At 38.4% G+C, this 26,846-nt stretch overlaps 1 long non-coding RNA gene across 1 annotated transcript; it reads left to right on the top strand.

The window, feature by feature from the left end:
• The first annotated feature begins 10,425 nt into the window (after nt 1-10,425).
• On the top strand, nt 10,426-19,028 carry LOC128743209 (uncharacterized). The gene is made up of 7 exons (XR_008412290.1): nt 10,426-10,501; nt 10,560-11,021; nt 11,086-11,220; nt 11,448-11,611; nt 11,666-11,877; nt 18,247-18,691; nt 18,751-19,028. It is a non-coding gene; the product is annotated as an uncharacterized LOC128743209 (long non-coding RNA).
• Nucleotides 19,029-26,846: the final 7,818 nt, after the last annotated feature.

Below are 26,846 nucleotides of genomic sequence, written 5' to 3'. Positions count from 1 at the left end.
ATGGTCTTTTCGACTCCATAATGGATCTGTTGTGGAAGTTGCAAAAAATAAGGTAACTTATTAAAACATTATGAACAAAATGAAACCGTGAATGCTTGCATCTGTTTGTTCATTTGTTACAATAACCTGATGCTTTTAACATGGCTTCGCAATATTTGTCGTAATGCAGTTTAAACATCTGTACGTGTTCATGCTTGGATAAATAAACTGCCAACTTTTTATGTGCATTTTTAAATGAGGAATATGATTCATGAGAAAAATCAATTCAACTGCTTCATATACTTATTCAGTAGTTCTTAAAAGAACTGATTGTTTTCTACCAGATATTAATAATACAAATCGAAGAAATTTACTGCTTGACAGCAGCTTTTTTCGGGCCGCATTCTCTGTTGGAACGACTTTTTTTTGGTTTTGGAGTTTTCTGTGCCTTTGCTATGGTCTTCTGTAAGACTCAGTAAGATTTTTGTTCGGGGGCAGCAGCCTTTTTTCTCCAGCAGTAGTCTTTCTGGCAGCTTCAACCGGAGCCATTTTCGGCATCTTGCTTCTCGCTATCCAGTTTGGTAGGCGAACGAACCGGAAGCGCCAGTTCTCTTTGTTTGGATTAGCTGTCTCTTGTTGAAAACTAGCTTTTCAAAGCCTTTTTCAGGAATGTGTCCAACCTTGAAACGTCACAATTGTAGCTGGCGGCGATATACTTCTAGACGGCTTCCAACGAGAATTTGTTGACTCTTCGGTTTATTGGCGTGTCGCTTAGTGAAGTTAGATGTCTTCGTTGCCTTATCCGGGGAAGCAGCAACAGCTAAAGCTCAACAATTTCGATCGGATTCTATAGGGCCTACATTAAATACAATCTAAGGGAATTTAATCCATAGCTCATCTCCTATATATTTCTGTCATCCGTGCTAGGGAAGCATCGGCTTGGGAAGGCAAAAATTTTTAGCAAATGCAGATCGGGGATTGGCTGCTGCTGCGTATTACCACTTTTGCTGCGTCCAGTGAGGGAGAGAAAATCGTTACTCTCGGTACCGATGTCCATGCGAAAATGATGCGGTTCCTCAGATTACCGTTGGTTATATTTTAGAGCAAACGGCAGCAATTTGTAACAAAGGCTGATCTACGTAGAAAAAGGAATGGCAGAGAAGAAAATAAGGCGTGACTATGAAACCGTACTTTGTATGAAGCTTCCAGTTTCTGCCCAAGCAGCACTTGCAACATCTTCCATGTGGCTATTAAGTCTTGTTTAAATTGCAAAAAACTTCACCGGTTACAGTATTGAAACACGCAACAAATAAGCAGCTTCATGTTATTAATATGTTGGATTCAGGTTATCCAATACTTATACTGGCTGTCACAAATATATTAGTCTATATCTAGTAACATGAAACTTCATCGCAACATCGTGTTATTATAATGCCATTGCTAAACAATAATGTCACATGATGTTGCATCATGTTGATTACGGCATATTGTTAAATAAAATGTAACCAAACAAATACAACCAATGTAACATCATATTCTGCCATATTTTTATGAAAAAATATTTTTCAACGAAGGAATGTTTTTATTTCAACAATAATTACACGAACATTCATCAGGAATCCATGACATTTACTACAATATTATTTGATTGCAGTATCTAGTTCGATTTTACACCGCATTTTTCCATCGTAAACGAATTCTTAATCTGGCTGGGTTAATTCTTTAAACTTGAAAATAAATAAATTAATAACTTTCACGAGGCGCATCAAATAATACAAAGCAAAATTATATTTTGCACGATAAATTTTGAATGGCATGGAGATTAGCTCATAAGGGCATCTTCTACGGTGGTCTATATTTAGATCAGAGTTATACCAAATTTGGACCAGCGAGAGTGAAAATAGAACTGGCGAAATGGTTCAATTCAGATCAATCCGCAGCGGTGATGCAAATATTTCCTGTTGCGAATCGACAAAAGGGTGCATGATGTAAATAAACCAAAGGATGGTTCGATTTCGCCTTTTCGTTAGTTTATGCCAGATATGAGAAATGCAACTCCAAGCAATAAAATCGAAGCAGTTTTAGTTTAGATGAATTGATTAATGTATTTCACAATCAGTCTACTGAAGAAATGGCGATGGCTTTATAAACTTCACCATATTCATTGTTTTTTTTTTCGTGTCATATGCCACTCCCCCGTACCTGTAAGATTTAAAACACCCTTCGCGCTGTTCCAAATCCAATCACAAATAGACCAAAAGTTATACGAATAGTAAAAAATTTACAACTTCGCTCTGGTATAAAATTAGATTTACAACACCGGTGCAGAAACGTTTTTCTGTTTGGTCTAAAAATTTGGACCAAAATCAGCATTTGGATCACCGTAGAAGATGCCCTAATAGGCCCAAAAAACTAAAGTCGCATTAAGAATATTAATATAAATAATTTTCGTCTTGGAGCCCTGAGAGGAAATCCCGGTTCCCGCTAAACATAATTCGTGATGAAGTTGCTCATAATTGTTTGGTTTTTGTGCGAGGAAAAAAGAGAAGAAAGTATTTTTGTTTTTGTTTTCACGCAAGTTTTGACAACGCGGCATAGGATTTCGTGGGAGTGCGAACAAGCTTAAAATCTCTTTTAGTATCGTAGTCGCAAGTTTTGACAACGCGACATAGGATTTCGTGTGAGTGCGAACAGGCATAAAATCTCTTTTAGTATCGTAGTCGCGAATACCTGCTTGTATTTAGATAACGCGCATTGGTTTTTGTGCGAGAAAAAAAGAAAAGGAAGTATTTTTGTTTATGTTTTCACGCAAGTTTTGACAACGCGGCATAGGATTTCGTGGGAGTGCGAACAGGCTTAAAATCTCTTTTAGTATCGTAGTCGCGAATGGATAGATAACGCGCATTGATGTTCCATAAAACATCTGTGTAACAATTAGTTGCATATAGGCTCCACCTCTTGCGCTTTTTCAATCACATAACAGTTCGATAAAGGTAACTGATGCGAACTTTTACCATATTTGAATGTTTCAATTATAGTTGCGTAACCCTTCATGCAACAAATGGTGCTGCTTGGGTGTAGATCAAGCATCGTCTTCATGTCATGTCATGGCACCGACAACCAGTGGAAAGGCCGCAAAAAGCGATATGAAGAAGAAGAAGCCACGCCGCTAGGAGAGCTACGCTATTTTCTTTCGTTTGTTGACTACCGCTCAGTCAAGCATAATATCAAGTTATAGTGAGTGTGGCTGGCTGCCGGGCGAGTTTGCCATGCGCGCGCCGTCTCGGAACGTACCGAAACAGTCACCAAAGTACAAATACTCATAGTAAATGTATCTGGTCAGGTTTCTGTAATAATCCAACAATTAGCCCTTTTTAGGGCCAAATATATAAATGAAGATGCAATTCGGTTTTCTCACTAAACGCTTAGTCTCGAATTACGAAGTGGCGCAGTTTGCTTTTCAGAGGATTTTGCCAGTAATACAGTTTAAACATGACTGGCGGGCTCGTACGCGCATACTTGATAAACTTCCAATTTGTCATGTTCATTTTAAAATGAGGAAAAATATGAGAAAAATCAATTTAACTGCTTCGTATACTTATTCAGTAGTTCTTAAAAGAACTGATTGTTTTCTACCAGATACTAGTAATGCAAATCAAGGAAATTTACATCTGGGCAGCAGCTTTTTTTCGGGCCACCTTCTCCGCTGGAACAACTACTTTTGGCTTTGGGGCTTTCGGTGCCTTTGCTGCGGTTTTCATTGGCTTAGTAGATATTTGTTCGGGGGCAGCCGCATATTTACTCCAGTAGTATAGCTTTAATCGGAGCCACCTTTGCAGCAGTTAGCAAAGTTAATTTGTTATCGTTCGTTTTATCAACCTTAAACGAATCGGAAGCGCCTGCTCTCTTTGTTTGAACCAGCTATTCGACCATTTCGACAGCTACCTAATTTCAAAACCTTTTTCACGAATGTGGCCAACTTTGAAACGTCACAATTGTGGCTGGCGGCGATTTACTTGAAGACGGCGTGCAAGTTACAGCGAGGATCCGTTAATTATACAGGGTATTGGTAGCAGCGAAAACCATATCGTTCGCTGGTGGACGAGTGGGTAGCTTCCGAGGGGCAAGACACTTCATAATATTATCATAATATTAATATATTAGGCTCTATTAAAACCCTATAAATGTATAAATAAATGTAACTTTATAGGGCTTTCGGTTACAGCACTCGTGCGCTAATTGCACGTCCTCTAACTGCACCGTCTTTTAATTGCACGTTCACTAGTTGCACGATTATGCAACTAAAAAACAGTTATCTGTCAAACTACACGTGGTTTTCCAGGTGGTTGCTATAAACAAAAATGCAGCGTTGCCGAATGCAAATTCTCTATCTCTGTATTACGTAGATACTTTACAAACAAATTCATGCAAATTTGACTAAACTTTGACTAATTGAACACATATTCATTAAGCTTTTAGTTCGTTTGTAAAAATTTAGATGTTCTTCCCAAAATTTAGCGTACGTGTGAATGCATGTGAAGAGTTCTTTACAGTGATAACGCATCACGTTTTACAATAAATATTGGCAACTATCGTGCAATTAAAAAACGAAATTCGCTAATCGCATCGCCTCATTCGTGCAATTAGCGAACGAGTGCTGTATATTATGGGTGGGAAAGGTCAATATATTAAGGTTGGAAAAATATTTCCATAGGGAAAAGTAATATATTTTCGACAGTGTCTTGCCCCTCGGTGGCTTCTTCGGTTTGTTGGCGTCCCGCTCGATGAATTTGGATGTCTTCGATGTCTTATTTCGGAGAAGCAGCAAGCAGCAACAGCCGAAGCCCAACAATTTTCGAGCGGATTCCATTATAGGGCATAAATTAAATACAATCATAAGGGAGCTTAACCCATGGCTCATCTCGTATATATTTCTGTCATCTGTGCTTGGGAAGCATTGACGTGGGGAGGCAAAAAAATGAAAATATTGAATTAATGAATGTTCGTCTAATATTTTTTTACTTATTACACGTCTGTTAGGGAAACATGTAATAAAATGTGTTGTAATAGATTTTTTGAAAAATTTCCAATCGATTGATACAAATATCTCTAGAATCTATTGAGGGATGAGTGAGTTATAAGCGTGCATGTTCCCTTTCGTTACATGTTCCCTTTCGTTACATGTTCCCTTTTCGTTTTTCTAAAGTGCACCCCAATATAGAAATCAAAGAAGTAGTCCTACTTCAAAAATCGATTACTTCCTTCGAGCCTGTTAATCTGTTCTCTGTGCCGCTAGTGCCTAGTTATAGGTCTCAGGACCAGAAAAGCTGATCATTTGTATGCACCGGCTAATTTTTAGAATTTGGAATACGAAATAGCTACCAGGGGAATGGAAAGATAGGGTTATCCATAAATACCATAAATCAACGTAGAATGAACCTATCTTATAGTTTCTCTACAAAGCTGGATTTAAACTGTGTATTTATGATTATCCGATTTAGTCATAGCTGCGTACTTTGTTACACCGAAACGTGAGTATGACAAAATCCGGAAATTCAAATGGTTTTGAATGAAATAAAAAATACTTTACCTTCACTCAGCTCACCTTCCAGTAAACTTAAGACAGCTTTCCCAGCTTTATCAGTCACATCTGCGACGAAAACAGGGTTCAATGTTTCGACGAGTACATCCCATTTATCGAACAGTGCAGAGTTTTTTGTCGGGAACTTTATATTGAAATCAATTCGTGCCAACTGATATCCGTCGGGTTTCCGAAGCGTCGGCAATAATTCCAAAATTATTTCACACGATCGTTGCTCTAGATTATTAACTTCGTACATTCGTAATGTACATGTTGATGCCCATTTTTGCATAACTGCTGGCCACTCATCTTCATGGTGTCGAATACATAGTTTCGCCTGTTGATATTCAATCCCTGAAAGATATTACGTTGGTTAACTTGAGATATTGGACCTAAAAGCAAAGCAAAGCCTAAGTGCTAGAATCTTCGAAGGCAACTGTTGGCGTGCAGGACAATTACGGGACTAGCACTACGGTCACCACCACCACCAATTATTTTTCTTTGCGTTGCGTGCGGATCAATCAATAGTAGGTATTCAATAATAGCAGTTGTAAATATAGTATCAGCGTTTTCAACTCGTAATCATTGGGCTAATTGTGGATAGAACGAGAACTAATATAGATAGTTTTTAAACGGTTATAAAAAGAATGACTATTATAGTCAGATTATGATCACATTAAGCAGTCTAAACTGAGCTATTAATAATAACTTTTACTTTTATAACTTATTTTTTACTTACTGTTATAAATACCTAGCAGCAAAATAGTCCAGCAACAGAAGCAGCAGCAGGCAGCAAAGCCAGTATAGCCTCTTCGAAGGGTAACAGCACTGCTCAGCAGGAGGCGGAACTACACCGGCGGTACGGTACTCTGCTTTTCACCTCGAACAGCAGAAGGTGTGGGAAGCAGCGCTAGGAAAGTTTGGCTGAAGGCAGGCAACGAGGCCGCAAATCAGCATCGGACCACGACAAACACGAGGTCCTATGCGAGGGTACACACGGTATACAGCTCAGATGCTATTAAGCCAAAGAAAACAAGCTAAATTTTTCCGCACAATTCGCACACACGACGAACCAGATGAACAAAGAAGGTCTTACGAGGTTTTTATCGTTTTACACACCAAAGCTTATTTCGAAAAAACCAAAATGCTTATAATATTTATTTTCAACGAACTTTTCACATGCGACCGACGCGACGGCTCGGAAAACAATTAATTCGCGATGGCGGTGCGGTGCTGCAATATGTTCAGGGTTTTGCGTGAAGAAAAACGAGAGAAAAGAATGAGATTTCCTGTATGTGCGAGCAGCCTGTGAAATCATTTTTACTGCCGTCAATTCGCGACTACGAAGTTGCTGATATTTGTTTGGTTTTTATGTGAGAAAAAAGAAGAGGGAAGTATTTTTACTTTTGTCATCATCCATACAATGACAGTTCGGCATGGGATTTCGTATAAGTGCGAACAGGCTTAAAAATCTTTTTCAGCTTCAGCTTTTTAAGGTTGGTATTTGCGTAACCATAAATTTAGTTTATTTATACCAACAGTTTAGGTTGATTTAAACTAACACTTCAATTTGAATTCAGGTAAAATTGACTGCACTTTGCAATCGAAATTTTGGTTGAAATAAACAAGTTTATGGTTGAAAAAAGCAAACTTTTAGTTTGGATCAACTGATACTTAATTTGAAACAATGTGAGTTAATAAAGTTGAAATAATGTGGAAAGGTCGCTTCTTTCAACTAGATTAGTGAATTTAATTTAAACAAATTCCGATGTTAACGTAATCAAAATTTTAGTTTGGGCTTCAACCAAATTTATGGTTGTTTTAAACTAGCCACATTTTTCTCCGTGTAGTAATCACAAGAGATTGGTTACTGGTAATCAGAGGTAATCAGTAAAGTAATCAAAAATAATTTTTTTCAAAGGTGCGTAGTAATCATTGCTGTTGGAAACCCCTTGAGCGAAGATGATGAATTTTCCTTAATTGAATATCGATATTTTTCACATATCGATACGTTAGAGTGACTATATATACAGAGTGGCGACAAGTCATCCCAAATGTACATTCAGTCAAATTCAGATATGATTTCCATAACATGGATCGTATGAATCGGGTAAATGGAACACAATTTCGCTTTCATACGAAACGACTTTTTGGCAAAAATCTGTAATCTGTACCGTACAGAATCTGTACCAAAAAATTCGAAAAAATCTGTACTTTTCGAGATAAATCTGTACATGTGGCAACACTGACAACAAGGTCCGCAAACTGCCTGGTTGTTTGTACACGGAGAAACTGCAATACCCATCGCTTGACTAAAAAATGAGCATCTCAAAAGTTGCAGTACCACGAACCTTAAAGTGGGTACTTTTTTCAACAAGGCGATTAACCACCGCATATAGGTAAAGAAGACGAATGTCAAAAATGTGTAATTTTTGTTTTTTTTTTGCCCGCTACTCTCGCTGGTATTGTTGTTTTTTTTTCAGTGCTGTACGTGACGTGACGTTTCCAAACACCCCATCGACATCTCTATATCGAGTTGCAGTAAACGTCAGCGACAGCATGTCCGGGGCTCAAAATTTGACAGCGGGCCCAAATCAGACTGCTGGCAGTTGAGTGAAATGCAGTGCTGACATGCTATCTCATTTTCGCACACACGATATGTTGGCAGCGAAAACATGGTTGTCTGCCAATGGGGTGTTTCCAAACTAACTTACTTTTAGTTAGAGTGACTATACAGAGTGGCGACAATGTCAAAATTGGAATGATAATTATCTGTCAGTGTCATTCCAATCGAGCAGACGACCTATCCCAGGGGGGATCTATTGCTGTCAAATTTCATACATGTGTGCGTTACCGCAGATGGTGTTTGGTCCATGACGTTTGTACTGTCATGGACCAAACGGTGTGTGATTAATTTCGAGCCTAGGGACTCGCAACTCTATTTTTGTCTGCTGCAGTTGACAGAAACTCAAACCCAAACACGCAGCGCAATTTGTGTTTGTATTGTTTTGATTCCGATAATGCATTTATTTGCTTTTTAGCGTAAATAAAACAAACTAAGAAACTTTTCGGAAGCTACATATACAGGTAAGAGCAGCAAATCGGCAAGAAAAAAAGTAGCAAGAGCGGCATTGAAAATTATGGTCATCTGCCTGCCCCTTCACATGTGAGTTTCACAATTCCTTACCGATCACGGTAAAAAAATAACACGTTGAAGCAAAGTGAATTACCGTTGGATTCGCACTACTTGCCTATCATTACGATTCGAAATGAAAATCCATTGAAAATGAATCAACACAAAGCAAAATGAAATCAATAGAAAATCACTTCAATTTCCAATGCACTATGTTTTAAACTTTTGAGCTGTCAAATGAATTGAATGTATTCGATTTAAAGTCAATGATATGTTTGATTTTTTTTTATTATTTGATTTAAACAAAATACAAATAAAAAAAATTAACCTCAGTTGGTAACAAATAAAGTGGATTGTTGTTTTAATGCTGGCATGTCCAAATATGGTTGAGTGTTGTTGTCGTAGTGGTGTAATGAATCCAACCTGAAACCAGAAACAACCTGAAAACAGATAAAAGTTTATTAATTTTAACGACATACATAATTTAGCTATACTCACACTCCAGAATAGCATTAATTTCAGTCGAAAACATATTTTCACCTTCTGGGTTCATGATTTTTTTTCGATTACCTACTAAGGCTGTGAACCATTTCGCGAAATTTTTAACTTTTTGGTTAAAATTTGACAGTTCGATGGTTTTTCGAAAATAACCCTGCTCGGGAGCATGGTTATTTTTAACCAAGTTTTGAGAGCCAATGAGATATGCCAGAGGTGAGGAAAGAGCTTCGATGTGCTTCACTGATTTTTCCTGGAATTTTTTTTCATCGATGTATGGATGTTATTCAACCCGAAATGAAACGAGATAAATGTTATCCATCAAATAGGAGCAAATAAACACAAAAAATTCATCCAATTCCAACCTGGACTGAATAAATAAATTCGCTCTTATAGAAACATATCTTCATCCTCACCTTATATATGCTCTCATTGAGTAAAACAACTATCAATCTGTCAAATATGAAATGGTTCGCATTCTGAAGTGATTTTAACCACTCGAGGAGAAATAACCTTCGAACTGTCAAATTTTAACTAAAAAGTTAAAAATTTCGTGAAATGGTTCACAGCCTAAAGGATACTTTGTTTTTCGATTACTGAAGTAGACTTCGCGAGTTTTTGACAGTTGTGAAATGCGAAAAATAATTAGTTGCAAATTCAATAGATATGCATTATGATTCGATGGTGATTTCCATTGAATAGTATTCGATGGAAGATCTCTTCTTCGAAAAATTGAAATCTCTCGAAAATCAACACTAAATCACTTCAATATGCAATGCTGCGTAACAGATTGATTCAAATGCAAGAACACTTGATTTGGGCGTGACGATTTTTTACCGTGATAGATCCCCCCTGACCTACACTCTTAAATGATTCTACCTGTAAATTGGTCGGATTTAGTTAAAGCTAGGTTGAAAGTACTCAAAATGCCCTTAAAGTGTACAAACTCAGATTTTGAGTAGTTTTTTAACCAAAAAATTGGTAGTAGGAACTTACAAGTGCGTTATTTGTCATAGAGAATAATTCAATTATCGGTAGCAAGTATGCATAGAATACAGATTTTCGCCAAATTACACAGATTAAACAGATTTTTGAGCTTTTACATGAGAGTGAAAGAGACGGAAATAGTCAGCAAAATGACTCTCTATCTCTTTCACTCTCATTGTTTTGCATTGGACAGATTTTTGCACAGATATTTTTCCTCGCCGTACAGATTGTCAGATTTTTCCAACAAAAAACACAGAATTATATGTGGCATCTCTGATTGCTTGTCGACGATTGATGGAGTGGAAAAAAAGTTTTCTGTGGCGAGTGTAGGTAACAAGCTTTCTATTTTTCTATAAATCCTAATTATTATTTTTCACTATAAAGCCAGTGTAACAAGTAGAAGAAGAAACACCATTTCCGCGATTTCCCCCGGCATACTTTTCCTGCAAATGTTGCAAGAACAAAGTGGACAGCAACCGACCGAAGTTATACTTTTTCCGCTACTGCCAGCACTCGCTCCCGCAACATCCGCTTTGCTTTCACTGAGCAAATGCAACCGAAAAATAGAACAACATCCTGTGCGCAATGTTTTCGTAATAACGAACCGCAGTTTCCGTCGCGTCCGATCGGAACTGCTCAGCAGATTTTTTATCCACATATTCCCATTGTACACAGGTGTAAACAACTGCAGATAGCAGTTGCGGTACGTTCTGTAAAAGATACAACAGTCAATGTTGATGGCGTAAACGGTAACGCCAGCAGGAATGAATGCAGAAAATGATGATGACGATAATCGATCGGCAGCAAAAGAAGAAAAAGAACCGCAACCACAGGAAGATATGCACGGTAAGTGTTTATGTTCAAAAAATTATATTTTTTCAATGCGAATTACCGTATAACCTTATTTTAGAACGAAGAAACGACACGTTTGATACTCTGTAAAATGACTGGTAAAGATTCCCAACGACAACAGTATTGTATTGAATTATAAGAGGGGCTACAGAAGTTCCAATGTGATTGAGTAGTTGATACAAGAGTTGATATGGTAAGTAGTACCAGGGTATCGTATATGTTTTGGCCAGTGCGTTACCGGTATATGTTATTGGCCACTTACGGCAAAGTCAAATGGAAGTGGCCAATAACACATACCGGTAATGCTCCGGCCAAAACATACGATACCCTATATGTTTATTTCGATAGATTCGCATTTGACAAAGTGTAGCACTTGTTCATAAATCGTATTATTTCTCCTTTGTATCTTGGAATAAGCAGCGGTAATGAAATGTTTCCTATAGGACCCAATTTGGATTTCTGTCTCTGGCACCGAAGAAAGTTCATTCGTAGCGCATATTGGACAACATTAGAGTGGAATTAGTAATCACAACCAGAGTGACTATGCCCTGGGTTATAGTCTGCATTAGCTATTGAGCGCATATGTGAGTAGTTGTCCATTAGCGATTAATGATTATGCTGAATATTGACTCTTACAGATTGAAACCAAACGAAGAGCTCGGATCGTGGAATGTTATTGTTATTCTTGCTGACTTTTGCAATCGAGTATTAAGATTTCTCGAGTCAAAACGCGACGGTTACATGTAAGATAACTTCAACTATGGTTATGCGACGAATTTGTGGAGGAAGTAAAACAGTACTGTGGAATGCCTACGATTCTTCAAGAAAATATGATAATGGAAGGAAACGGGTGAATACCAGTCTCTTACACTTTTATTTACATTTGTGCTTATATTTGCATCTGCTTTTACATCTCTCTATCTTTTCATATATAAAAGTGGGGGGGAATCAGCACTGAGGGCTGACATAAGAGAGACGGTCCCTATCAAGAGGGGGAGGTACAAATAAGTAAAGTAAAGCGCTTCTCTTTAATGTAGACCGATTGCAGTTGCGCAAGAGATTTGGAAACAAAAAGGAATAGGAGGAATATATGAAGAAAGGCTTTGTTTCACTTTCGTTGTAGGGATATTCAGAGAGCAAATAGATGCATAATTGTCTAGGTGACAGAAAGGGAGCTAACCGGGAGTAACTTAACAAGGGGAGAGGGGACAATGAATGTGAGTATGAATCTTGGTATGAATGTATGTTCCGCCAGAATTCTAAAACGCCTAGACGGTTCTTCATCAAACTTGGCAGTGTTCCTTGACTGTCAACGTGCCTGTTGCCATTCATGTCAAAAGAGAAGGACATTCGAATGGCACGTCATATTTGCGATGAACGTGCTTTGGCTTCAATGTTATTTATAACCAATGGCCTTTTTAAAGGCCACAAGCGAGTTAAAGCAAGATTATTGAAACATATCAAGCTACGCATAATCATATTTAATACAATGATCTGTGGGCTAGTCATTAATTACTATTTCAAACTATATGATGCACACAAGTGATATGAAAAGAAATCTAAGTCTCAATGGTTGCAGGCGTTGTACTTATGAACCCTCGTCCACGTATTTTCAAAGCCACCATTGCATTCAATGCAGAATTGAATCTGAATGTTTCGCTCTTCTCTTTTCAACATTCACTTAAACGATGGGACTCAGATTCTTATAAACATATATATGCCATAAATGCAGTTTACATTAGACTTTGATCTAATGGTCTGATATAATCCTTTTTCCCACCAATACATGTACACACAGCTTCAACATTTGTCGGGACGGGTGCGCTGTTGCTTCTGTTGCTTGTCATTTGTATGGATGCCTTGTGGCTGCAGGGCTGTCCTGCACTCAGTGCATCTATTTTGCTTTTTTGGCTGTAACACCTCAGCCAAACAAAATTCGAAAGTGTTATGTATGGGGCATTTATAGAGCCGACTATTATCCATAAGATTGCTGAACTAAGTATTGCTCTATCTTAAGTATTTACGGCGCACTCCCAGATCACACTGGGCGGAGCACCTAGAGCGCTCTCTGCGCACCACCCAGTGTGAAGTGAGAGTGTGCCGTAGATACCTAAGATAAAGCAATGTTATGGATAATAATCTACTCTCTCTATATATATATAGTCCATACATAACATTTTCGAATTTTATTTAGTTGAGGTTCTACGGCTAAAATAGTAAAATAGGTGCACTGAGTGCAGGACATCCCTGCGGGGCTGTATACTATGTAGTTTTTTAAATACAACTATTCTTAAGTTGTTACAAAAAAGAATCAGTCCATTAGACTGAAATTTCTTAGACCAGTAGGTAAAAAAATATCTTCATAAATTGACTAATTGACGCTTTGAGGTGCCTTACCAATCTTGAAAATTAAGAAGGATGCTAAGATCTTTCATGTAAATGATATTCAGTATTAGGGTACGGATTGTAAGGAACGCTACGCATAATCATATTTAATACAATGATCTGTGGGCTAGTCATTAATTACTATTTCAAACTATATGATGCACACAAGTGATTTGAAAAGAAATCTAAGTCTCAATGGTTGCAGGCGTTGTACTTATGAACCCCCGTCCACGTATTTTCAAAGCCACCATTGCATTCAATGCAGAATTGAATCTGAATGTTTCGCTCTTCTCTTTTCAACATTCACTTAAACGATGGCACTCAGATTCTTATAAACATATATATTCCATAAATGCAGTTTACATTAGACTTTGATCTAATGATCTGATATAATCCTACGTCACCCTTTCGTACAACCCTTAGGCAAAAACATCCCATCAAGAAGATTGGCAACTCTGCCAAAAGTTGAGAGACAGTAACAGCAATGCTATCTGACGAGTTAAAGTTGAACTAATACATACTAGCACAGACAAACAGACATAACACTCGTTTTCCATTCATCATACCGATAAAACCGTCATTTCAAATTTGGGCTTAGTTGGGAATGTCTCCGTTTTGGTCAAATTGGCGCTTTTTGACGAAAGAAGGGGAATTCCCCATAAAAATACTTGCTACTTCGAGGAACACCCATATTGCTATTTGATATTTGGGAATGTCGATCATAGATGGTGCTAGTGTTCAGGCTAAATGTGAGGTACGATAATTTTTGTTGATTTTTCTTCCAAGAGTTATGTCTGTTTGTCTGTGATACTAGTATGTGTAAATCAAAATATGGATGTACACAAACACGTATGCAATGCATTACCACGCTCGCACACATCTTTTCCCACCAACACATGTACGCACAGCTTCAACATTTGTCGGGACGGGTGCGCTGTTGCTTCTGTTGCTTGTCATTTGTATGGATGCCTTGAGGCTGCAGGGCTGTCCTGCACTCAGTGCACCTATTTTGCTTTTTTGGCTGTAACACCTCAGCCAAACAAAATTCGAAAGTGTTATGTATGGGGCATTTATAGAGCCGACTATTATCCATAAAATTGCTGAACTAAGTATTGCTCTATCTTAAGTATTTACGGCGCACTCCCAGATCACACTGGGCGGAGCACCCAGAGCGCTCTCTGCGCACCACCCAGTGTGAAGTGAGAGTGTGCCGTAGATACCTAAGATAAAGCAATGTTATGGATAATAATCTACTCTCTCAATATATATATATATATAGTCCATACATAACATTTTCGAATTTTATTTAGTTGAGGTTCTACGGCTAAAATAGTAAAATAGGTGCACTGAGTGCAGGACATCCCTGCGGGGCTGTATACTATGTAGTTTTTTAAATACAACTATTCTTAAGTTGTTACAAAAAAGAATCAGTCCATTAGACTGAAATTTCTTAGACCAGTAAAAAGTAGGTAAAAAAATATCTTCATAAATTGACTAATTGACGCTTTGAGGTGCCTTACCAATCTTGAAAATTAAGAAGGATGCTAAGATCTTTCATGTAAATGATATTCAGTATTAGGGTACGGATTGTAAGGAAATTTTCAATTTTGTTTTTTATTTTCGGAATATTAGAGATCTTTATTTATATACTAGCTGGCCCGACAAAGTTTGTATTGCCACAAATTAACTTGTGTTGTACATAAATCATGAATCTCGGATGATCTTTGTCACAATTTCGAGTTTTGCAAGTTTCTGAGGAGCTCAAATGGGTAGTTTAATATACAAATTTGCAAAATTTTCCGCGCAGTAAAGTAGAAAACAACTCCCCCATTGCTTAATCAGAAACCGGATAATAAAGCGAATAGCAATATTTGGCGTGATTGTATAACATTTCATGGATAACTTTTTCGTGGAAAGTACCATTTCGCAGAGGTGATACTCTCCTTGCTCGCTGTTGCTCGTTCGGACCCAACTGAAGGAAAGTAATAGAGGTCAGTAGGACCTAGGAAAACAAATAAACCTGGACAGAGGTGATTTCTGCGAGGGGGCTGCCCCCCGCAATGGCCGGCGCTTCCGACGGTGGGTCGCCGCCACTCGCGGCCTACGGCCGACTCGTACTAAATCATCTAGATAATTTTCGGTGGTCTTATTAGGCCATTGCAAATTATTTTTAAAGCTTTTGAAATGGGCTTGAAAAATCGAAGAGCAAAAAATAATTTGTGGGATGCAAGTCGATTTTTTTAATAAAATCAATTGTCTGTGGGCTCTACAACCTAAAATACTCGAAAAATGAGTGCACGGTGTGTTAACGCGTCTAAGACCAAATAGAAATGGAAATTCAAACAATAGAATTTGCCGAAAACGCCATTTCTTTTCGTAGGTTCTTGTATCGTAAACAATAACATATATATGAAAAGCAAGAATAGATTTGGTTTTCACTTTAGACTTTAGGTTAAAATGCATTATTTTTGCTCGATCAAAAAATCCTCTTTACCTTCAATTGCCCAACATTCAGGGGACAAAAACTTAATAAAATATTTGTAATAGCCTTATTGACTAATTTTTTTAAAGATTAAAAATTTCTCGAGTTCAAATAGTTTTTGAGTTACGCAAAAAAAATTGTTTTATTTGTATGAGAGCTCTTATCACACTATTCTGTGGTAGTGTGAGGGGTCTCAAACCATCATAAAATAAATACATACCTTTTAAAATCCCCACATGCCAAATTTGGTTCCATTTGCTTGATTAGTTCTCGAGATATGAGGAAATTTGCATTTCATTTGTATGGGAGCCCCCCCCCCCCATCTTAAAGGGAGACAGGTCATAATTCATCATAGAAAAAATTCTTGCCTCCAAAAACCTTCACATGCCAAATTTGGGTCCAATTGATTGATTAGTTCTCGAGATAAGAGGAAACTTGTATTTCATTTGTATGGGAGTCCCCCTCCTAAAAGGGGCAGGAGTCATAATTTCCTTCCTAAAGAGGGGAGGGGTCTCAGTTCATCATAGAAAAAATTCTTGCCTCCAAAAACACCCACATACCAAATTTGGTTCCATTTGCTTGATTATTTCCCTAGTTATGCAAAAATTTGTGTTTCATTTGTATGGGAGCCCTCCCTATTAGGTGCGAGAGGGGTCTCCAACCATCATAAGAATCTTCCCCGGCCTCAAAAACCCCTACATGTAAATTTTCACGCCGATCGGTTCAGTAGTTTTCGATTCTATGAACGTACAGACAGACAGACAGAAATCCATTTTTATAGGTATAGAATAGAAGTGGTTCCAACGGCGGATCACCGACAAACAATCCCGGCTTGCGGTTGTCTCGCCCTGAATCATCTAGGAAACATTTGCTACTGACACGGTAAATAGGTCTCGCAACTTATAATGAACGTAAATCATTTGCGCTTAGCGATAAGCTAAATTGTGAGAACTACCGAGCGATCGTTATCCTGAATGCCGCCTACAAAGTGCTGTCCCAAGTTATTTTCCATCGACTATCGCCAATAGCCAATAGATTTGTGAGAAGTTATCAGGTCGGCTTCATGGAGGGTCGGTCTACAGCGGACTAAATCTTCACCCTGCGGCAGATCCTCCAGTAGTGCCGCGAATTTCGAGTCCCCACGGATCACCTGTTCATCGATTTCAAAGCCGCGTATGATAGTGTAAACCGACAAGAACTATGGAAAATTTTGGAATGTTGCTAGAATGCCGGACAACTATCTTGCAAAAATGGTTTTTGCATTGATCCGGTAAGAACAAGACAAGGAGGGGCACAGCGAGCGAGGTGGCAAGACCAGGTGGAACGAGATCTGGCGAGTCCATGGGTGCCATGATCCGAAACAGATGGAGAAATTCTACTGCGCAGGCCTTGTCGTAAGACGTTAAGCCAATTAAGACGAGAAGAAATCATTTGCGCTTAGGGGAAGAAAGAACTATCAAATAAAATAGACTTAACCTAAAAATTACATGCTATTGTCAATTGCAAGGAAAATCGTTTCGGTATCTTCGGCGCACTTTTTCGTTATCTTGCAAGCAATAAGTACGCTGAAAATACCGAAACGATTTAATGCAAAATAGCACTTTTATGAGCGATATCGCACTTTGGTTGGTACAATTTTCCTTGATCCTTGCAATTGACAATATTGTTAAAAATCGAGTTTTCAGCACGTTTCGGGTGACGTCGAAATCGATGCTGAAACAGAATGTCTTTAAACATTAATTTTTGACCTCTGTTTTGTTTGGTTATAAAAACGTTTCTTTTTTAACTCATGTTGAACTTAGTTTCACTCTAGGTTGCACTTTTTAGACGACGGGTTCGCTCTGGATATTTTCACAGGTTCAACCCCACCATTAGCATGCACTGCACTGACATGCACTGACAACTCGAAAACGTTTGTTTATTCTCCTGAAAATGTTTTTTATTCAGTGGTCAGGTTGGAACTAGCTCAGGTTAGAAAACAAAAACGTTATATTATGTTTCAGGGGTCTAAATAATAATCCACCATTTTGGAATAAGCATCCAATTTCGAACAAATGGCTTTCTAACAAACATGGATGGAAATGATTATTTTTGTTATGTTACGTCAGTGACGAAACTGACCGTTACCAGCCCTGCTGGGAGCCACCCGTAGCCTGACATAGATGACATCTTGTCTTGCAGTCTAATATGTTAAAGACACGTTCGATTCAACTGTACCGATAAGACTACTAAAGAAAAAATTACTACTATAAACGGTTACATTTCAAATCATTACAAGAAAATTTCCATAATACAATCTTATCTGAAAATTAATAACTGGTCTTCATTCGTTTTTTCTTCATGTACTTCCAGCTTTTTGCTTTGCATAGCTTTGGTGTCCCTAACGGCAGCGCAAAATTCATTTTAGCAGCAGCAAAATTCAGCCTCGTGCAGGTGACCATCTAAAATTTCGGATTGGAATGGATTGGAAAGGAGGTTGATGGACGCAAATATGCCACCGATCCCTTTTCTATGCTCTCAGTGCATAGATAGCTGCGTCAAGGAGTCCGTGGCACATTCACCGGTAGTACAGCAGTCCATATAAGTCCGACTAGCATCGCTTAAATGACCGACGTCGTATGCGGAAATCTGGTGCTTCACTTGTGCGAACTTCAAACAGAAGGTGCGAAGTGCGACCCTATGCCAGACACTGTCGCCGTATCATCGAAGTCAACCGATCCGGAGCTCAATGTCTCATTTATCATTGATAGCCGTGATCAGTAGCAAGGTTCTATACATGCCAAATTTATCACCATTTGTAAGTTTAATTTGTTTGAACTTTTTCGTACTATTATTTCTAATGTTATTTTTCTGCAGATACAAAACATCTAACTAACGGTAACCAACCGGATTCCCATCATTATCGAATGACATCGGTCTAGTCTACAATATGCAGCAATCTTCAATAGCGCCAGATTTCCCATCAAGCGGAGCGGTACAAAGTAAGCTCTAGGCGTTCATCAGGGAGAATCATGCGGAAGAATGCAGCGTCCGGCAGCAGCTCTATAACATTGTACACATGCCAGCGGATTTACTAAAAAAAATTAATTCTAAATTAAATTAGGTACTAGTGTCTTAATTCGCTACAATTTAATTAAAACTAGACAAAATACCTAATTTCGAGTTTCTTTAATAAAATTTAATTTTGCGCAAAAGATACCCATTTTTGAGAACCTTTAATGCAAGGGGTTTCCAACAGCAATGATTACTACGCACTTTCGAAAAAAGTTACTTTTGATTACTTTACTGATTACCTCTGATTACCAGTAATCAATCTCTTAATCATGATTACCAATGATTACTTAAGATTACCATTAATTACTCTATTGATTACCATTGATTACCTAATTTATTCGTAAATGATTACAAAAGTAATCTCAGATTACTACGCACTGTTACGCCTTACTGGAAACCCCTTGCTTTAATGCAACTTATTATGTGTAAAAATTACCCATTTTATCGATCTTTTAAAGCAACTGATTATGCGCAAAAAATACCCAGTTTTGTAAACTTTTAATTCAACTTATTATGCGCAAAAAATACCCATTTTTGAGAACCTTTAATGCAACTTATTATGTGTAAAAAATACCCATTTTCGAGAATTTTTAATACAACTTATTATGCGCAAAAAATACCTATTTTAGATAACCTTTATGCAACTTTTTATGCGTAAAAATTACCTATTTTTGAGAATACCTCATATTACCCATGAAGTAGGTAGTCACCGTTGTACCTAATTTTGATGTGTGGAACTTTTGGTCGAGATGGGTAAAATGCTACCCATAAAAAAGTAGCCGGTTCTTAGCGTGTATATTTTTAATCGTGTCGTGAGTGAGCGGAACCGGAGATGCTTCAGTATGCAGTGTGTGCGCTGTTATATTAAAAATTGCGCTCTATTGATCCAGCGATCCGGCAGCGACAATCCGGTAAAAGTGACAATTGCGTTCTCAACGTCAGCAACAGCAAATAATTTAAACAATCGGAAAAATCTGCTGCAAACGATTTTACTCTTCTGGAGCAGCTACCCCCGCATGAGTAAGTGTCACAAACAAATAGTAGTCATGTAAAATTACTTATTTCTTTAATGTTTTTAGCAAGCGCAACGCATTCGAAGTAAATTTGCTCGGACTGGAGCAACCGGTGTCAGTATTGTGCAGTTGACAATGCCAGTCAATAAAAGAAGCTGATACAGAATAAAAAATATCCCGTTGCCTCAGGTGTTGGTTTTCATCCAAATGCGGTTATTAGCAAGCATTATTGTTGCTTTGTGAAACCAGCTTTAAGAAGGAAAACGTTCAATTTGTTTTGCGTTTCACATGTAAGGGTAAGTGTCACAATTATTAGTAGTAATATAAAGTTATTTATCTATATATATAAAAATGAAATGCTGTTCGTGTGTCCGGTATAGACTCGCAAACCGCTCGACGGATTTTGATGAAATCTGGCATACATATTGCGTTTGATGTGAGGAATGTTGTTAGCATGGTTTGAGACCCCTACCTCCTCTAGAAGGGGGGGCTCCCATACAAATGGAACACAAATTTCTTCATAACTCGGGAACTAATCAAGTAAATAGAACCAAATTTGGTATGTGAAAGTTTTCGGAGGCAGATATTTTTTCTATAGTAAATTAAGACCTCTGCTTCCTTTAAGAGGGGGGGCTTCCATACAAATAAAACCAAAATTTCCTCATAACTTGACTATTAATCAAGCAAACAGAACCAAATTTGGCAAGTGGGGGTTTCAAGAGACAGGATTTTTTTCTTTGGTTGTTTTGAGACCCTTTCCCCTCTAGAAGGGGGGGCTCCCATACAACGCAAATGAACGTATACGAGAGCATAAGTCGATCAACATTAGAAAAGGCCGATAAGCCAAGCGTCAAACAAACCGAGTAAGAGTTATTTTTTGCTGGAGCCAAGGAAAATGAACTCTCACTCGGTCTGTTTGACATTTGGCTTATTGACCCTTTTCTAATGTTCTAATTTCTAAGAACGTTTCTGAGATAGACCACGGTAATTATGAAATCTGCTGCTTTGATGGTCATCTTGGAATGGGATTGGTTATTTAATAAATAGGGGAAAGTGGCAACAGCTGTGGCAGCAGGAATTGTGAGTCAGACGAAATTGCTAAGCCATAAAGTATTCAAAATCCATGAAAAATTATGGTAAATAAAGTTTGTGAACCTAGATCACGTAATGCAGTTTAATAAAATATTGTTAGCTTTCTAATAAGGTGCCCTGGGACAAGTGGGAATACGGGGTATGTGAGAACGGACCCCATAAATCGATTTTCTTCGACTGAACCTTTTTGGAAATGAAAAATACAATTCCAACGCGTACCGTAAAATTACAGTTTAATTATAATAGGCTTTTCAAACACCAAAATTGAACTTTTAATTTGGGTGTCGTTTTCAATTTGCGCTGTAAGTTGGAGTTGGAGTACATGTTTTTCTGGCAGTAGGTAAACATAATTATTATAGCAACAAGTTAAACACGATACTAGTTGTATAATTTGACAGACGCCATTAAATATACCTACGTGCCGAAATGAAAGCAGCACTTCAGAGCACCCGGGGCGAGTGGGACCTATTAAAAATAAACTTTCAACACAAAGCTTCCAATCTAAATACATTTTTTACATATACATTTACAGTTTAATTACATAATATTTATATCGGTAGAGTTTTAAAATAAAGTTCAATCAAGGGCACCCAAAAAAGAAGTCTATTAACGTGGCTTATGAGGAAGCCAACAGTTTGGTTACATTCTGGTGACACATAGACGGTGTTATTTGAATCTGGAAAAGCAAAGTTGATATAATTAACTGGTTACTGGAAGTAAAACAATACAGCGTAATAGTTGTTATAGCGTAACTATTTCTTAGTGCGATAGTTGCATTAGTAGTTCTATCGTTATGTACAAGGTAGAACAAACAGATCATTATCGTATTTTCGAGCTATTAAGGAATGGTTAATAACAAATTACCTTTCGTAAGAGTTGGATACACCTACATATTCAACTAAATTGCGTTACAACACTGCATTACTGCATAATTGCTAACGAATTGCATTTTATATTAATTATAAAGTCGCCTATTGTACCTTAATAGTAATCTGATTTTGGTACGGCATTTTTGCTTTAACCGTTAGTAGAATTGTTGCTTTTTTAATATTGCTGTTGCTGTGTATCAACGTTGCTGTGTATCAACATTCACATTTTCTGTTATTCTATGCCGTTTAATCAAATTTCAATATTAGGTCCCACTTGCCTCGGTAAATGAGGCAAGTGGGACCTATATCATCATGATCCTTAGCAAGGTGTGTTAAAATAGGTGATTTAGTTTTCACAGTTTGTAGAACAGAAGTGCCCGGAACGATTGGTTAGCAACCATTGACGTTGTTTATACATTCAACAGTTTCCGCTTTGAAAATTTCGGTGATCGTCAAGGGTAACCCGGCGGGGGTGAAAAACAAATTTGAACATCAGAAAACCTCTCTTGACTAACCTTGCTCCTTAGATTCATTTCATGTAAATCAGTAGTCCTATTTTGTAATTAAACCTTCAAGTTTATACAACTGAAGAGTTTCTGTGCTGGAAAATTTTTCATAGATTTGAGATTACACAGTCGAATAAACCCTTACTATTGAATGTTCAGATCCGACTTGCCCGGGGTATCTATACCTATAAAAATGGATTTTTTTCTGTCTGTCTGTCGGGATGTTCCTTATAGAATCGAAAACTAATGAACCAATCGGCGTGAAAATTTGCATGTAGAGGTTTTTGGGGCCAGGAAAGGTTCTTATGTTGTTAGAGACCCCTCCCCCCACTAAGAGGGGGGGCTCCGATACAAATGAAACACAAATTTTCTCGTAACTCGAGAACTAATCAAGCAAATGGAACCATATTTGGCATGTGGATGTTTTTGGAGGCAAGAATTTTTTCTATGATGAATTAGGACCCCTTACATTTTCAGGAGGGGGGGGGGGGGTTCCACTACATATGTAATACAAATTTCCTCATAACTCCAGAGCTATTCAAGCAAATGGAACCAAATTTAGTATGTGGGTGTTTATGTAGGCAATTTTTTTCTATGGTGAATTGAGACCCCTCCCCTCTTTAGGATGGGAATTACAACCCCGCTCCCTTCAATAGTGGGGGGGCTCCTATACAAATGAAATCCAAATATCCTCATAACTAGAGAACTAATCAAGCAAATGGAACCAAATTTGGCATGTGGGGGGTTTTGGAGGCAGGAATTTTATGATGGTTTGAGACCCCTCAGGAGGATAACGACTAACGACGGAAATTTTTGCGTAACTGAAAAACTGATCGAACTCGAGAAATTTTAACAATAACAAGACCACCAAAAACTATCAATAGTAACATTAGATGATTCAGGGCGAGACGGATACAGGAATTCCGTTCAATGGTATTCGGCGAAATGGTTTGTAATGATAGCTAATATTTAAATGCTATCCATATTATTTTATCAGGCTAAGCAATGTTGTTTTCTACTTTACTGTAAAGAAAATTTGTATATTAAAACACCTCAGAAACTTGCAAAACTCGAGATTGTGACAAAAGTCATCCGAGATTTACGATTTATGCACAACACAGTTTAATTTGGGGCAATACAAAGTTTGTCGGGTCAGCTAGTACTAAATATAATGCATTCATTAATTTTTGAAATGTTATTAAAAAAATTCTTAGGGGTTAATCTATACTTATAAAGAAGGATTTCTGTCTGTCTGTCCGTATGTTCCTTATAGAATCGAAAACTACTGAACCAATCGGCATGAAAATATGCATGTAGAGGTTTTTTGGGGCCAAGAAAGGTTTTAGTGATGATTAGAAACCCCTCCCCCCACTAAGAGGGGGGCTCCCATACAAATGAAACACAAATTTCACAAAAAAATTTGGCATGTGGGTGTTTTCGGTGACAAGAATTTATTCTATGGTAAATTGAGACTCCTCCCCTCATTATAAGGGGAATTATAACTCCTCTCCTCTTTAAAAGGGGGGGCTTTCATACAAATTTCCTCATAACTCGAGAACTAATCAAGCAAATGGAACCAAATTTGGCATATGAAGGTTTTCGAGGGCAAGAATATTTTCTATAGTTAATTAGGACCTCTCCCCACTTTAAGAGGGGGGGCTCCTGTACCAAAGAAACACAATTTTCCTCATAACTCGAGAAGTAATTAAGCAAATGGAACCAAATTTGGCATGTGGGTGTTTTTGGAGACAAAAATTTTTTCTATGATGAATTGGGACCCCTCCCCGTTTTTGGGGGGGGGGGGGTGGTATCCTATACACATGAAATACAAATTTCCTCATAACTGAAGAACTAATCAAGCAAATGGAACACAATTTGGCATGTGAAAGTTTTCGAGGGCAAGAATATTTTCTATGGTATATTTTCTATGGATTTCCCCACTTTAAGAGGAGGGGGGGGCTCCTATACAAATGAAAAACAAATTTCCTCATAACTCAAGAACTAATCAAGCAAATGGAACCAAATTTGACATGTAAGTGGTTTTGGACGCAAGATTTTTTTCTATGGTGAATTGAGACCCCTCTCTTCTTTAGAAAGCGAGTTATGGCCCATCTCCCCTTTAAGAGCTTCCATACAAATGAAGTGTAAATTTCCTCTTATCTCGAGAACTAATCAATCAAATGGAACCAAATTTGGCATGTGAGAGTTTTAGATGGCAGAAATTTTTTCTATGGTGCATTACGACCCCTTCCCCTTTTAAGAGGGGAGCTCCCATACCAATGAAATTCAAATTTCCTTATAACTTGAGAACTAATCAAGCAAATGGAACCAAATTTGGCATGTGGGAGTTTTTGAGTCTTGAATTTATTTTACGATAGTTAGAGACCTCTCACCCCTGTGGTAGGGGGATATGGACTCTCATACAAATAAAACAGAAATTTTTGCGAAACTCAAAAACTAATCGAACTCGAGAAAATCGAGACTCTTCCCTAAAACATTAGTCAATACAAGACCACAAAAACTATCTATAGTAACACTAGATCATTCAGGACGAGACGGTCGCGAGTGTTGCCGGTGACCCGCCGTCGGAAGCGCCGCCCACTGGGGGGCTTGCAAAACTCGAGATTGCGACAAAGATCATCCGAGATTCATGGTTTATGTACAACACAGGTTAATTTGTGGCAATACGAAGTTTGTCGGGTCAGCTAGTTAAAAAATAAAAAAGTTAAATTGGGGTTTTTTAGATTTGTAATCTAAAAAAACTAGAAAAAAAACGATTACACTGCGATTTTTAGCTCTCAGTATTTTTCATGCATAGCTCATTAAATTTAAAATTGCGGAGCCTACTGACTCTATCACAATCGCCAAGTCGAGATCCAAATATACCATGACTGGCTTCTTAAACCAGCATCGTAGCTCGGAGCTATATGGGCGGTACAATTCGATTGTGGGATACCGGTCTCCAATTCCTTGGACACCGTGTACTCTTCGCTAGATCTCGCTCCACCTGGCCTAACCATCTTGCTCACTGCTCCCTTGGTTATCTTGTTCCTTCCATATTTGAAGCAAACACCATTTTCGCATGGTAGTTGTCCGGCATTCTTTCAACCTACCCCAAAAGTTTTTTCGAACGAAATTTTCGCCAGCAAAATCAAATAGACAAAACATCTCCTTCGAAACAAGTCGAACGAAATAAAGATTCGTTCGAAATACAGAATAGGGTTGAATGTATATGTGTACCATCCATCGTAGATTGATTCAGTTTTACCTGCTTCCTGGAGAAGCCGGATTTGTGCATGATTTCGTATAGCTCTTTTCGGTCGATGGTATCATATGCAGCTTTGAAATCAACGAACAAATGGCGCGTATTCATAACAATAATTCTGTATTCACTGCCTTTTTGTTGAATCTGCCGCAGTGGAAATATCTGATCCGTTGTTAATCGTTTTACAATGAAACTGGCTTGATGAATTCTTACAAACAATCAGGCCTCATTCAGATAAACCGAGCAAACAATCAGGTCCGCCTAAACCACCATTAAGTCCGGCTATGCGAATCGCCAACAGCCAGTCTGTGGTCGGGCAACAAGGTACATCAGGTACGAAATTAAACTATACAACGCTACAAAAAACCCCGATGCCGCCCCCCGCGGTAACTGCAACAACAACACTCCACGCAACTCATGCTGTCACTAATCTCTCGCCGGCATCAGCCCTAATCGGCACCGGACTATCCCATCGCAGGACTGATGGCCACGAAACCTACAGCTCTCAAGCTTCACAAGCTTCCGTCGGCACCCGTCGCTCACGTAGACAACCGCCAGGCAAGAAGATGAAACACGCTGGAGAAGACACCGTCGCTATTGAGCAAGAACACGACAGAGCTTCTGATGTAGAGATGCAGCTATAAATGGATTTCGTGAGCTGTAATATCGGAACACTCAATATAAACACCATCACTAATTAAACCTAGATCAACGCCCTTCGCACGTTCCTCCGCACCACGGAGCTAGATATTGTTTTCCTACAGGAGGTTGAAAACGAACAGCTTACCTTGCCTGGCTACAACGTAGTTTGCAATGTCGACCACTCGAGGAGAGGTACGGCAATTGCTCTAAAAGAGCACATCAAATTCTCCCATGTAGAAAGAAGCCTGGACGGGAGACTGCTTGCTTTGCGTATTCACAATACTACGCTATGCAATGTGTATGCCCCATCAGGTTCCGCATTTCGTGCCGAACGAGAGCGGTTCTTCAACAGCACTATCGCCTACTATCTTCGCCATCAAACTGACCATGTAATACTCGGTGGCGACTTCAACTGCGTTACTCGACAATGCGATGCGACAGGACAAAATTTGAGCCCCGCTCTCCAAACTATCGTCCAGCAGCTACATCTGCAAGATGTGTGGCAGCAGCT

Source organism: Sabethes cyaneus, chromosome 3, assembly GCF_943734655.1.
Source record: "Sabethes cyaneus chromosome 3, idSabCyanKW18_F2, whole genome shotgun sequence".
NCBI lineage: Eukaryota > Metazoa > Arthropoda > Insecta > Diptera > Culicidae > Sabethes > Sabethes cyaneus.
This window is presented reverse-complemented; position numbering and strand designations above follow the sequence as displayed.